This window comes from Vespa mandarinia, chromosome 14, assembly GCF_050613455.1.
Source record: "Vespa mandarinia isolate Hongniang chromosome 14, ASM5061345v1, whole genome shotgun sequence".
NCBI classification, from domain to species: Eukaryota; Metazoa; Arthropoda; class Insecta; order Hymenoptera; family Vespidae; genus Vespa; species Vespa mandarinia.
The window spans coordinates 4,537,126-4,550,000 of NC_140823.1; the positions used below are offsets into that span (position 1 = coordinate 4,537,126).

The 12,875-nt window shown below is 35.7% G+C and overlaps 1 protein-coding gene across 1 annotated transcript in view; it reads right to left on the reverse strand.

Moving 5' to 3' along the window:
- The window catches only part of LOC118440145 (uncharacterized), a 129,856-nt gene that overhangs the window by 73,190 nt on the left and 43,791 nt on the right, over positions 1-12,875 (reverse strand). The window contains exon 4 of the mRNA XM_085661361.1: positions 11,459-11,503. The gene's annotated coding sequence lies outside the window, so the exon portion shown is untranslated. The remainder of the gene's footprint in view (positions 1-11,458; positions 11,504-12,875) is intronic.

A 12,875-nucleotide genomic window follows, 5' to 3' on the forward strand; every position in this document is an offset into this window, starting at 1 on the left:
GACATTTATAATAGGGTTCCAACTGGGTGATTATAAACAATATTATAAGGAATGTTCTTCGGTGACAGATCACATCATTCATAATCTAATCCGATTGTCCATGTAATCGCTTGGAACGAAAAGAAGCACAATGTTAATGATATACATTAATTGCTGAAATTTGTAGATAATTTATAGTTACTAATATTTCGTTTAGCATGCCATTTTTCTAGTTGTTTATTTCATCTTATGTTTATCGAAACTGAACGAATCCATCCAACCATTCATCTGTCCATCCATCTATTTATCCATTCGTATGAGAAATTCTACGATATGGAAGAGTTAGGAATAATATAGGATCCATTTTATCGTTTATAAAGAGACGATTTTGTAAGTTTCTACAAAGTTTAATACGTTCATATATTTATGGGACATTCGAAAGGTAGCCAATACAAGATAAGGGTTTGGGATCGATAAAAGACGCACGGATAAGCAACAGAAGGAGAGGCAGAGAGGGGATAAGAGAGAAATATTGCAGGTAGATAGATAGATAGATAGATAGATAGATAGATAGATAGATAGATAGATAGATAGAGACAGAGAATTCAAGGGACAGAGCATCGAATTAGAGGAATTATTCGCAAACTGGCCTGAAATCATTGGACAGCGTGCGATGGATCGATCGATAACATCGAATCGATGCTATCAACGTCGTGTACTACGAAACGTTTGGTTCCTACGGACCGAACGGATGGTAGCCGTCCAATATTTTGATTGATCAATGTAGATAGGTGATCTTAATGATGACGTCTAAATTGAAATATACGTCGATATATGGACGTGTCTTCCTAATTTTTCTTTTTTTCTTTTTTTTTCTTTTCTTTCGTTCCTCATAGAAAAGATATAAATAAAGAGATACTATAAACATTTACATGTCCTTTTTTTCATTTTTCTTATCGATTGATTCGTTTATAAACGTAAAATACGAGCTTATTAATTCAGTATGAAGACAGAGAGAGAAAGAGAGAAAGAGAGAGTTGAAGATAAGCTTGTCTTGTAAACATTTGGATTGAATTACGTGAGAGGATTTATATCGTAATCCCATTCATCGTTTGGGCACTTATCGAAATCGACTTGATAAAGCTTCTACGATGGTAAATTTTAAATGAGAGAAAAAGAAAAAGAGAAAGAGGGAAAAAGAAAAAGAGAGAGAGAGAGAGAGAGAGAGAGATGCGTTTGAAAGGGCTGATATGGAACTCCGTTAAAAGGTGAACCTTTTTAGACTTTGATACTGGATTTGTATAATCGCCCTAGATTTTCCTGGATCCAATTTAAACGAAAGAGATTTGGCTCTCTCTCTCTCTCTCTCTCTCTCTCTCTCTCTCTCTCTCTCTCTCTTTCTCTCTCTCTGTCTCTCTCTTTTTTCTCTCGTATGGAGTAAATCATTGTAGGATGTTAAGAATATATAAAGTTCTATTTACATTCGCAAATATATGGGTACATATTTGCATATGCATGTACAGGGTGTTTCCTAAAAATCTAGCGTGTATTCGTAAAGGCAGCTAGCGGCTAAGTTATTCACGAACAAAGATATTCATACGAACATATTTCAGGGAAATATGTACCTTCGAAAGAACACCAAACATATCCAATAATTATTTCAAAGGCGCCTAAATCTAACGAGATGAATAATTTCTTAAATTGTTGGAAAAATAAAATTGAAAATTTCTCTAAGAATTATTCGAATAATTTTTTTCTTTTTTTTCCTTCTTTTTTGTTTTATTCATTACCATTTCTTACAATAATTAAAGTATTTCGATAGGATAGACATCTAACACGATTAAATATAAATTGAACTTTGTCAAAGGACTTTTTTAATTTGATATTTTCTCTTATAAAATTTCAAGTAAAACGAAAGAGAAATAAAAATACAAAAATAACCACGTTCAAAAATTACTTATTATAATCCAGCGTCCTTGAGTTATTTCAATTAAGTTTGTTTCTTATAAAAAAAAAAACTTTCAACATTTGACTTCTTAACTCGTAAGCTCATATAACTATAATGAGTAAATTATACATGTACACATGTACATACATTTATATATATATATATATATATATATATATATATATATATATATATACCTATCAAAATGTTTCTTTCTGAACGTCAAAGTAATCCTGAAATTAACCAAAAGCATTGTAGATATGACCCTTAAACAAAATTTTCAAGCAACATATTGGAATTTTATCCTTTTCCTTTTTCTCCAAGTCCACTATACTGCTGCAACAATATAGAGAAAGAAATAAACGAAAAAGTGAAGGATAGGTAAATGGATGAGGTGTAAATTGTTTGCTCGGGAGACACGTTTTCGTACAAATCGAAAAAGAAAGTACCATCGAAAACCCGACGAGTTCTATCAACGGGAACATTTCTCGTTTAATGTGTATTCACATTGGGGGGAGAGAAAAAAGAGGAGGTTGAAAAATGCGATTCCACAAATTTCTATGGTGGGTATAAAAAAAGAATACAAAAAAAAAAAAAAAAAGCTCATGCTGATTTATTCGAAGTCATAGGTACGAAGGGAAAAGAGCTATTCTAAGAAAACTACTCAAACCCCATTTCTTATACTCCCTCTTTTCTCTGACTTTAGATAACAAATCACGAACTTAAAAGTCTTTCTAAGAGCAATACCTCTTTTCGTGGCACGCGATAGAAGGAGGATATCGATCGATCAGTTTGGATAATCGACAAGGACGAAAGATACGAAACGAAAAGGACGTTAACAAGAGAAAGAGTGAGAGAGGGGGAGAGGGAAGGAATAGAAGGGATAGAAAAAGAAAAAGAAAATACGATCGGTGCAATTAACGACGCATGCGAGAGAACCCGACGATGCAACGATGTAGAAAATTAGATTGTAAAAAATTAGAGGAAACGATCTGTTCGCTTCATCCGACTTCTGCGTGAGGAGGGTGAAGGTGATGAGCGGGGAACCGATGGAAATGAGAAACGTTGAGAAGCAACTCTTTCTATCTTTCTTTCCTTTTTACTACGTCTTTGCCCGATGACTTTGGTTTGAGTTAAGAAGAAAAAAAGAGGAGGAAAAAAAGAAAAAAGAGAGAGAAGGAGAGAGAGAGAGAGAGAGAGAGAGAGAGAGAGAGAGAAAGAAAGATAGTGAAAGAGACAGATGAAAGGACGAACGAATAATTTCAAGTTGAGCAACGTAGTAACATCGTCGAGACATTATAGCGACAATGTTGCAGTTTGAAATGGATAATCTTGTGAATATGTGTGTGTATCTGTGTGTATAGAATGACCGATGGCTAGCAATGGCAAATGCAATGGTGGTAGAGTTTAAAGCGGTTGGGACTGACAGTCTTATATATTTTCCACTGTCTGTTTCCTACACGAGAGGGGTAATCACTCGCGTGCCAGCGCGAGTGTTCCTGTGGTTTTCGCGGCGATACCGACTTGGCCGACCGCTCTTACGCTTCGTTTAAGCCGCGCCCGCAGGGGAACGAACCCTTCTCACCCCTTTCTTCTCCTTCTCCTCATCTCTCATTGTAATTTGCGCGAGATCGTATCTCCTTCCTCGACGATAATTTTCCAAGAGTCAGGAGAAAGAGAGAGGTAGAGGGAGAGTTAGAAAGTGGTAGCCAAATTAACCCTTTGATTATAACATTTAAACACTTTTTTGTGCATATACAATTCTGAAATTTTATTTAAAAAAGATATATATATATATATGTATATATGTATATACGTATACAGTAATATTAAACTCTTGAGGAAAATCAATCGAAAGAGAAATTTATTTGTTTCTTCTTTTTTCTTTTTTTTTTTTTTTTTTTTTTTTGGTAATTAAACAAGTCCAAGAACATAGGATTTTTCTTAAAACATTGCGAGTTTAAATAATCTAATAAAATTAATCATTCGGAATAACCTATCTCTTTATCTTTTTAATTTAATAATTTACGGTCTACTCTTCTATTTCTCACGATTCTCGACCAGCACAAATTTGTCAAGTAATTATACTGCACGTCGAGTATGCGGTTGTACAACACCAACTCGTCGCGCCGCTGACGGCGGCCCTTAACGTTAATAACCGAGTTTAACACATACTGAACTTTGAAACTCGATACGAATCACGTGTAAGTTATGCGAGTAAAAAAATGAATAGAGGAAAATCAAATATTACTTAGGCTAAGTATCTGATAAAAATAATGGCGTGACTTATGATCGATAAAAAATTTAAGTGAAAAATAATCAATTAATATATCGTAAGAACTAAATGTTTGCCAACTTTTAATTCTCGATTTCGTAGATATATAAAATTTGTAAAATGATATAAAAAAGATCTTGCAAAGATTGATCCAATAGAAAGGGTAACGCACGATTTTTCGTACGTTTTTCGTACGTTCAGGGAACAACGTGAACGAGATTGGGTCGCCATCGCGCTTTAACGCCTCCAGGGCGAATGTGTACACGTAGGATGTACATAGTACTCGACAAATAAATGTACGAGTTACCGTTTTCTCTCTATCCCCTCTCTCTCTATCTCTTTCTCTCTCTCTCTCTCTCTCTCTCTCTCTCTCTCTCTCTCTCTATTCTTGAATACCGTACAATCAACAGAGAAGTTTCCAACGTGAATCAAAATCAACGTTATGCACACGAAGAAAGTAATTTTCTTGCCAAACAGTAAACAGAGTTGTTCCCGATGGAAATTAACGTTTAAAATACTCCAAGCTCGATTCGAATAAGAACCAATACGTTATTTGCTCTTCTAGAATCTAATTCGTAAAAGACTTCGTTAGGTAAAAGCGCATTCTATTTGAAATGAATAATAAAGTGCCGGAATTATTCACTTTCGTACAGATACCGTGGAGATTTAATTAATCTGGAAGATTCTTCGAAATACGTATGTTAGTAGCTCGGAAAGGAAATCCTAATGTTCGTTAGATGGTGTAATATTTCGTTAGAAAACACTCAATGCAAAAGGATACACAAACATATTCATGACTATACGTAGATATATAAGTAAGCGTACATACACACACACACACACACACACATACATACATATACCATTATATTTCATTTTACTTGGTTATATAGACAAATTCTCACGAAATATGCGTGTTCTATAATTAGTCGAGAACTCGTTAGCTCGAACCAAGATATTGGTTTCCTACTGAAAGCAACATGACAATCTCTACTGAGACTACAAAGATCTATCTCTCTCTTCTCTACTTCGTTACAACGCGACGTATGATTAAGTTGAGATATGGAAATCTGTAACTCGCATCGTGCAACTTTCAAAGCTTCTCAACGTTTCAAATGCGAAAAGATCGAAATCGCATCATGGATTATCAAAGTGATTTTCTTCTTTGCCATGCATATGTTTATATTCTGAAATTCAACATATTTACGTAACTTTTCCATCCATTCAAGATAAAGTATTATAATTGGATAAATTCGATCGTAAAATTCGTTTCAAGAAATTAAATAACAATCATACGTTTTTTCCATTTCTTTTTCTGACTTTTATCCTATACATTTGGAAAAAGAAATAATCGAAGAAAATTTTGAGAGAACATAGAAGGAAGCTCTGGTAATAGCTGCTAGTATGAAATTTCTCTGTGAAAGTTTACATAGTATCTTCCCTCGGCGATTTCGATCTCGCGAATCGTTAAACGGGAACTTTTTATCATCTCGGGAGGCCTTCCCCGAGGCCGCGGCCCTCTTACTTATCCTCATAAAATCTGAATTTCACGAGGAGAAAGAGGAGGAGAAGAGGAGAAAGAGGAGAAGAAGAGGAGAAAAGGAGGAGAAAGAAGAGGGAGGAAAAGGAGAAGAAGTAGGAGGGTAGCTTTATACGGCACCCAAAGGAGTTTCGAAGAATATGCTTGATACAGAAGGCGAGTCGTAATGACGCGGTTGGAACTTGGAAAGACGTTTCACATTCTCGAATCCTCTAACTCGGACAAAACTCCCGTCTTTCCTACTCCGACGAAACATGAAATTTCGTCGGAAACTTTAGCTTTCTACGAAATTTAGATCCCTCATACTGAATCCAATGGTTATCCATTACCATGCAAGAGAGAAACGCAAAAGTTTATGCGATTGTGTAACTCTCCGCTCTCTTTGATACCTAATTTTTGAACGGTTCAACTAGCAATTCAAGAGTATAGTTAACTGGCTGGTCTTTTTAATCGTTTGATACAAAGGAGGTGGAAGAGGAGGAAGAAGAAGAAGTAGAAGAGGAAGAGAAGAGAAAGACAAAGATCGATTAACGCTAGGCACAACTGATTCCCTTTAATTGTCTAATCGCCTCTTGGGATATATAGGCTCGTTATCCGATTCTATCAAGCTGCTGTGCATCCTAGACAGAGAGGAGAGGAATACCGAACCAATTGGAATTGTCGGCTACCTATCGATGAATATAGAGACCAAGAGGTAGTAGAATCGAGGAGGGGGAAGAGCGACGAAAGCGGATATCTCAAATTATACGCTGGTGTAATTAGTGAGATGTAAGCGGTTCATCGACGGGCTCTAACGCCCACGACGTTCAAACTTTGGCTATGAATTGGGAACGAGACAGCTAAGTATTATCGATTTGCTCATGTTATCACCTATGGCCATTCCTTTCGATCGTTAAATCAACATATACCGATACAACGAAAGAAAATTACTCTTTCTCTCTCTCTCTCTCTTTCTCTTTCTCTTTCTGTATATGTGTGCATATACATTGTTTTACATTATATTTTAATTATATTGTAATTATGTTTAATTATATCATTTTAATTATATATATATATATATATTTTTTTTTCTCTTTTATTCAAAAGCATTTCGTATTTCTAATTAATTAAATGTATATTTTAACGAAAAGTTAAAACATTTTTGTAAAATAGATAATTAAAAAGAGAATATAATTTTAAAAATAATTTTGATAATACTTCATGCTTGTACTGTTTGTTTACGTTATGACAATCAAATATCGGATAGTATGTTATTTTTTTATAAATTTAATTTGTTCAATTTGCAAGTAATAAAACGATATATTTGACATGAATGAAACGCGAAAAATTCTAACATACAAAATAACGGGAAAAAGAAACTTTGGTGTGATAAAGAAAGAAAAAGAAAAAACAAGAAAGAAAGAAAAAAAGCAGAAAGGTTTAGTAAAGGATTCCAAGAGAAAATTCGTTAGGATCGGAAGGAGAGCGTGCCAACGTCACCGAGGTTTTCTCTAATTTTATGATATTTTTTATTTCCCCGATCTGACTCGAATGGCTGAAATGAAACTTTCGCAAAAAGTTTGTTGTCACGACTTTCGAGGATACGTTTCCCCAATGGTAAAAGTAAAATAAATATGAGTAGATTCCAGGCTGTGGTTATCCGAAATCGAAACTTTTTCGATACTTTGTCTCTCTCATAGTTACTTATTTCTAGTGAAAAAAAATATCAAAAAAATATAACCGTTTCGTTAAAGATATTTTTTCCTCATTTTTCTCGATCTCTATCGATCTCTATAGATTCATTAATAGTTTAGAAAACTAGACAAATAGATAAAGACGTTTCATACAAAATCGGACAAATTTGTCGTGGTATCGCACTTTAACGATTATAAGAAAGTAGAACATATTAATTTAATTAATACGGTCGTTGCGTGGCGAGCATGAGAGAGAGAGAGAGAGAGAGAGAGAGAGAGAGAATAAATTCTTAAAATTTAGGTCAACGATCGATAGACCACCACGGAGCTGGGTCATCTTTTAAAGCCGCTGAAACTTTTCTCCTCTCTTCTCAGCTTCCTTCATCATTACTTCAGATTCCCAAGACAGAGATTAAAAAATTGAATTAGATCCCTTGAGAAGGGACTTTTCTCTCTCTCTCTCTCTCTCTCTCTCTTTCTCTCTCGATAAAGATCGATCTCAATCCTGGTGGATCATTAAAATCGGGAACGCTCAAATAAAATCACGCTCGGTTAGAGAGACGAGCGTGTCGAGCTCGCAAACGTTGCATTATTATTGCGAATCCGCAGCTCTACCCGCGTTATTCACCCACCGAATAAATTATCTCGTGTTTGCTTGGGATCTGCAAGAGAAATGTGGAATTTGTGTGTACCTGCGCTCTTCTATGTGTGTAAAAGAGAGAGAGAGAGGGAGAGAGAGAGAGAGAAAGGACATTCATCGTCATGGACGAGTTCGATCGACGCGCAATAAATCCGGCTTGACCAATTCACCAGCCGCGATAACGTTACTGAAAAAAAAAAAAAGAGTAAAAATATCCTGAAGCTTCGAAATGACGCTTCGAGGCGAAAGATTATGCGAATTTTCACTCTTCATCGCTTCAGCTATCGTTCCAGAGAAAATTCTACCTTCTCTCGTTCAATCCAATCTTCACCTGTTTTATCTGTTTTATTTGATGATTTTCCTTTTTTTTTCTTTTTTGCTTCTTTTAAAAACGAACAGAATTTTTGCCTTTTTTTTCTTTCTTTCTTTCTTTCTTTTGTTACGATAAAACTTCGACAATAGAATCTACTTTCTTTTTACAATGTTCGTGATATTTACTTAAACCATGTTATATACGTACATAAATAGAAATGAACGAAATGTCTTAGATACATAAAGTCAAAGAGAATTTTAACGTTTAACATCGTCATTTATACTCACTGTCAATATTGTTATCAGTGTTATATTGACTGGCCTTGGTTCGTAATAAATCGGAAATCGATTGGAAAAGAACTGGTCGTGTTTCATTACGAGCATCGAGAAAATTGAATCATTCGCTTGCAGATTTATTAATTTTCTCTGGTACATCGTGAACAAGGGATGGTAGTAGGGAGGAGGGGGTGGGAGAAATCGTAGATATCGTCGTGTTCTCGACGGACGTTGGAGTCGATATATCGACAAATCCACGACGAGTAGACGTATCGCCAAGCTCGGAACAATTACCATTTCCCGGTAGGTCGTTCGGAGTGCTCGTTTCCTCGCGCATTCCGCTTCGTATCGAGCGGAATAAATCTTGCGTCTTGACGTCTACGAGCGATACAGAAGGAAGAAAGGGGAGACAGAGACAGACAGAGAGAGAGAGAGAGAGAGAGAGAGAGAGAGAGAAAGTCAGTTGAAAAGAGACAAAAGCGAACTTCTCCGTGTTCTGTTTCCACCTTTCTGAACATCCTTTTACTACTTACGATAAACATTGTCTTCGGCTTTCTTTTTCTCTTTATCCTTTTCCCAAAATTTATCTACCTCATTCTGTTCGTATTTTTATATATATATATATATATATATATATATATATATATATCCAGCTAAGTTATACTGTAATCTGTTTTTAAAACGTTATATTGTATTAATTATCTATATCGTAATTATTCTTTATTATTTATCACCAACAATTTATCGATGAATTTTTGTCGATAATAGTCGAAATAAATATCTTTCTCTTTCTTTCCCATTCTTTTTATTTCCACCAGTCGATAGACATCTAATTTTTCGTGCGCGACTATTAACGAGAAAACTTTTTTTTCTCGTTTAACGATCCAACGAACGTACCGCGAATTGATCCTCGAACGACGAAAAGCTACGAGATACGTCCTACATCGGTGGTCGCTTTAATGGCTCATTCGGCGATACGCCAGCAAAAGCGTTCGAACGTGAGCCATAAGATTTTGACCTCCTTTCTGGATACGTCAAAATTGTGTCACGAGAAGAAATAGCATCCTGCGAGTAAAATCAGCCAGTTCCCTTCCTTTCCATCTTCAAAATTGTCGCAAACGTGCTAGTTTCTTTTCGCGTAGTGTCGTTACAAAAAGAAAAAAAAAAATAAAAAATAAAAAAAGAAGAAGGAAAAGAAAAAGGGAGAAAAAAGAATATCACTAACGATTAGAGCTTTAAAGAAAATCAATTTCCAAAGAGAAACGATAAGAATTTTATAATCAATTTAATATCACATATAATGAATCCTATCTCTAAAGTCATTACGATCAAATTTATCCGTGATTCGCTTAACTATTATTTTATCTCCATTTCTATATTTTGTAGACCTTTCTCACGCAACAATAGCGTAATTCTTTTTTCCCCTGAAGAAAATATTGTAACGATCGCTACGTGCAGAAATGGGAGAGCACGTGAAAAGGTAGGGAAAAAAATGGATGAGGAAAAGGGTGAGGTAAAAGGGAAAAAGAACGAGAACAGAAAAAAAGAAAAAAAAAAGAAAAAGGGAGGGAGAGAAAGAGAGAGAGAGAGAGAGAAGGACTTCGTAGAAAATGAGCTGGGCTTGCGGGTTTTCTAGAGTAAACGCAAGTACAAACATTTCGACGATTCCTACGACGTGTTACGAGTAAGCCTGCAAAACACAGCGAATAATCTCGAAGGAAGTAGCAATTGCGACTGAAGAGAAAAAGAGAAATAGGTAGAGGAAGAGAGAGAGAGAGAGAGAGAGAGAGAGAAGTTGAGAGTTTTAGAGAAACGTCGGCTTTTGTGCGATTATCATCATGCTCGCTTGTGGTTAGTCGACATAGATATACAATAATATCTAAAATTCTCACGTCTCTCTCTCTCTCTCTCTCTCTCTCTCTCTTTTCCTCTCACCTCGGTATTAAGAAATTTATGTGTTTCGCGCCATCGCCCAACGCTCTTTAATATATGCATACGCGAAGCATAGAAACGTTCGAAGTTCGCCCATCGACGAGGAAAGTATCGAGTTCGTGTGTCGGTTAACGACCATCCTGTTCCACTCTTACTACCACCCCTTTTACTCAACATACTCTTCTCTTCTCCTTCCTCTTTATATTCTGAATGCCGTCTCACGGCACATTCTTGTTCACTCACGAGAAAATAAACCAACTTGCTTTTCAGAGTTTCCACCGTTCGAATAATTGAGATTATCGTTTGGTTAATTCAGCCATTGTATTACTTCAATCTCTCTCTCTCTCTCTCTTTCTCTCTATTTTTCTTTCTCTTTCTCTTTTTCTTTCGAATATGTTCATGAACTTTCTCGATAAGACGAAACTTCAGATTCGTGATTAGACTTTAAACGTAAGATCACTCCGACTGATCATTTGATAGATTTCAAGAAAAGCGATCGTTCTTGAAAAGCATGTTTATCTTATCGCAAGACTACCTATTCTCGCTTAGATGGAACAATAGGAACTATTCAGGATCGTATCTATATCTAGGAGCTCGTGAATCCAAATAATAGCTATAATGTCATGTTCTCTACGTATAGTCTTATCGAGTAACGATAATATAGTTATATAGGAGCTAACGCATAGGAGGGAGTGGTATGGCGTCTTGTACTAAGGATCGATGAATTGCATGGTATTGTAGGTAGCGTTATTGAAGCGACCTCGTCTTACTACTCCATCAATGAGAAAATAGATCTCTATCGCGTGTAGACTAAGTTCCTCTAATACCCAATTCGTACAATTATGAATCAGATAACGTTAGATATATCTAGATGTGTACTTACATATTACACCTATGCCACTTCCGTTATTATTTTTAATCGTATATTCTGAAAAGAAAATAAATAGATAAGTCAATTTTTAGTTTAACGAAAGGGAAGAATAATGTTAATTCGTTAACTATAAACGAATAAATAATACATTGATAATAAGCTAGAGTAATTTTCTAAAGAGACTTTAAACGATACGATTATACTCAACTTAGTAAGATTGTGTAAGTTGGATTTGATGTCCAAATAAATTCAATATAATCGGTTTATGAAAAATGATGCTTTTGAAAAATGATCCTTATCATTTAATAACAATAACACGAAGGGCCATGGATTTATTATAATTTTAATATGTGCCTCCTGTATATTTCGCGATAAAATTGTTTTTCGTTCCTTTATCGAATCCATGCGTATCCTTTACGTTTCGAAAGTTTCTCATTCTTGGAATATTTTTCTACGGGAGAACAAAATCGTTGGACGTGAATATCTCTCGACCGGTATTTCATTGCGAACACTAGCGATGCGCTCGCCCGAGCATGGTAACTCGAAATTTATGCACTTTCCAAGTTTCGATATTACGTGACCGGTGGTGCTTCATTGTCGTTGCAGGAGCGCAATTTGTCGTTTGGTCGGTGTTACGTAACGAGAGCTAAGTAACAAGGACGATCTGTTAAGTTTTATCACTGACATTAATCGAATATTATTATGCATATAATTAATCATTATTTCAGAGATTTAAAAATATATACATGATTTATGATTAAGTGTTGAAAAAAACGTTAGTGTAGTTTTGCCCTCTTATTCTATTGTATGAAAATAAATACAAAAATTGATATACAAAAATTTGTTAAAGGGAAAAAGGAAGAGAGTTAAAAAAAAAAAAATAGAGAGATGATAAAGGGGGAAAGTGATTGCTAGAAACGAAAGGACAGTTCACTGTATAGTTGGCGGAAACGACTAGGAATCTCTTTTATTTTGTCCTTTTCTTTCGACGTTTCGTGCCTTCACACCGACCTTTCTCTCTCTCTCTCTCTCTCTCTCTCTCTCTCTCTCTCTCTCTCTCTCTTTCTTTTCGTTTCTATACGTAGACATTTCTCTTGAAGGGAGAAAAACGACGCCATACTGCATCGCGGGTAATGGTCGTCGTCTGTTTATCGCAGGGCATTCGTCTCCCATCGACATGAAAATAAAAGGGAAAGCTTAGAAAACTTTACGTCTCTCTCTCTCTCTCTCTCTCTCCCATCTCTCTATTTCACGTAACACCCCTGCGGCATATTACGTGTATACGACGTTCGTGTTAACTCACACGTGCCACGTCACTTCTATATATTTTTTCCTCTTTTCCTTTTCCTGTTTTTCTCCTGTTTTCTTTTTCTTCCTTTTTATTCTCTCTCTCTCTCTCTCTTTCTCTCTCTCTCTCTCTCTCTCTTTC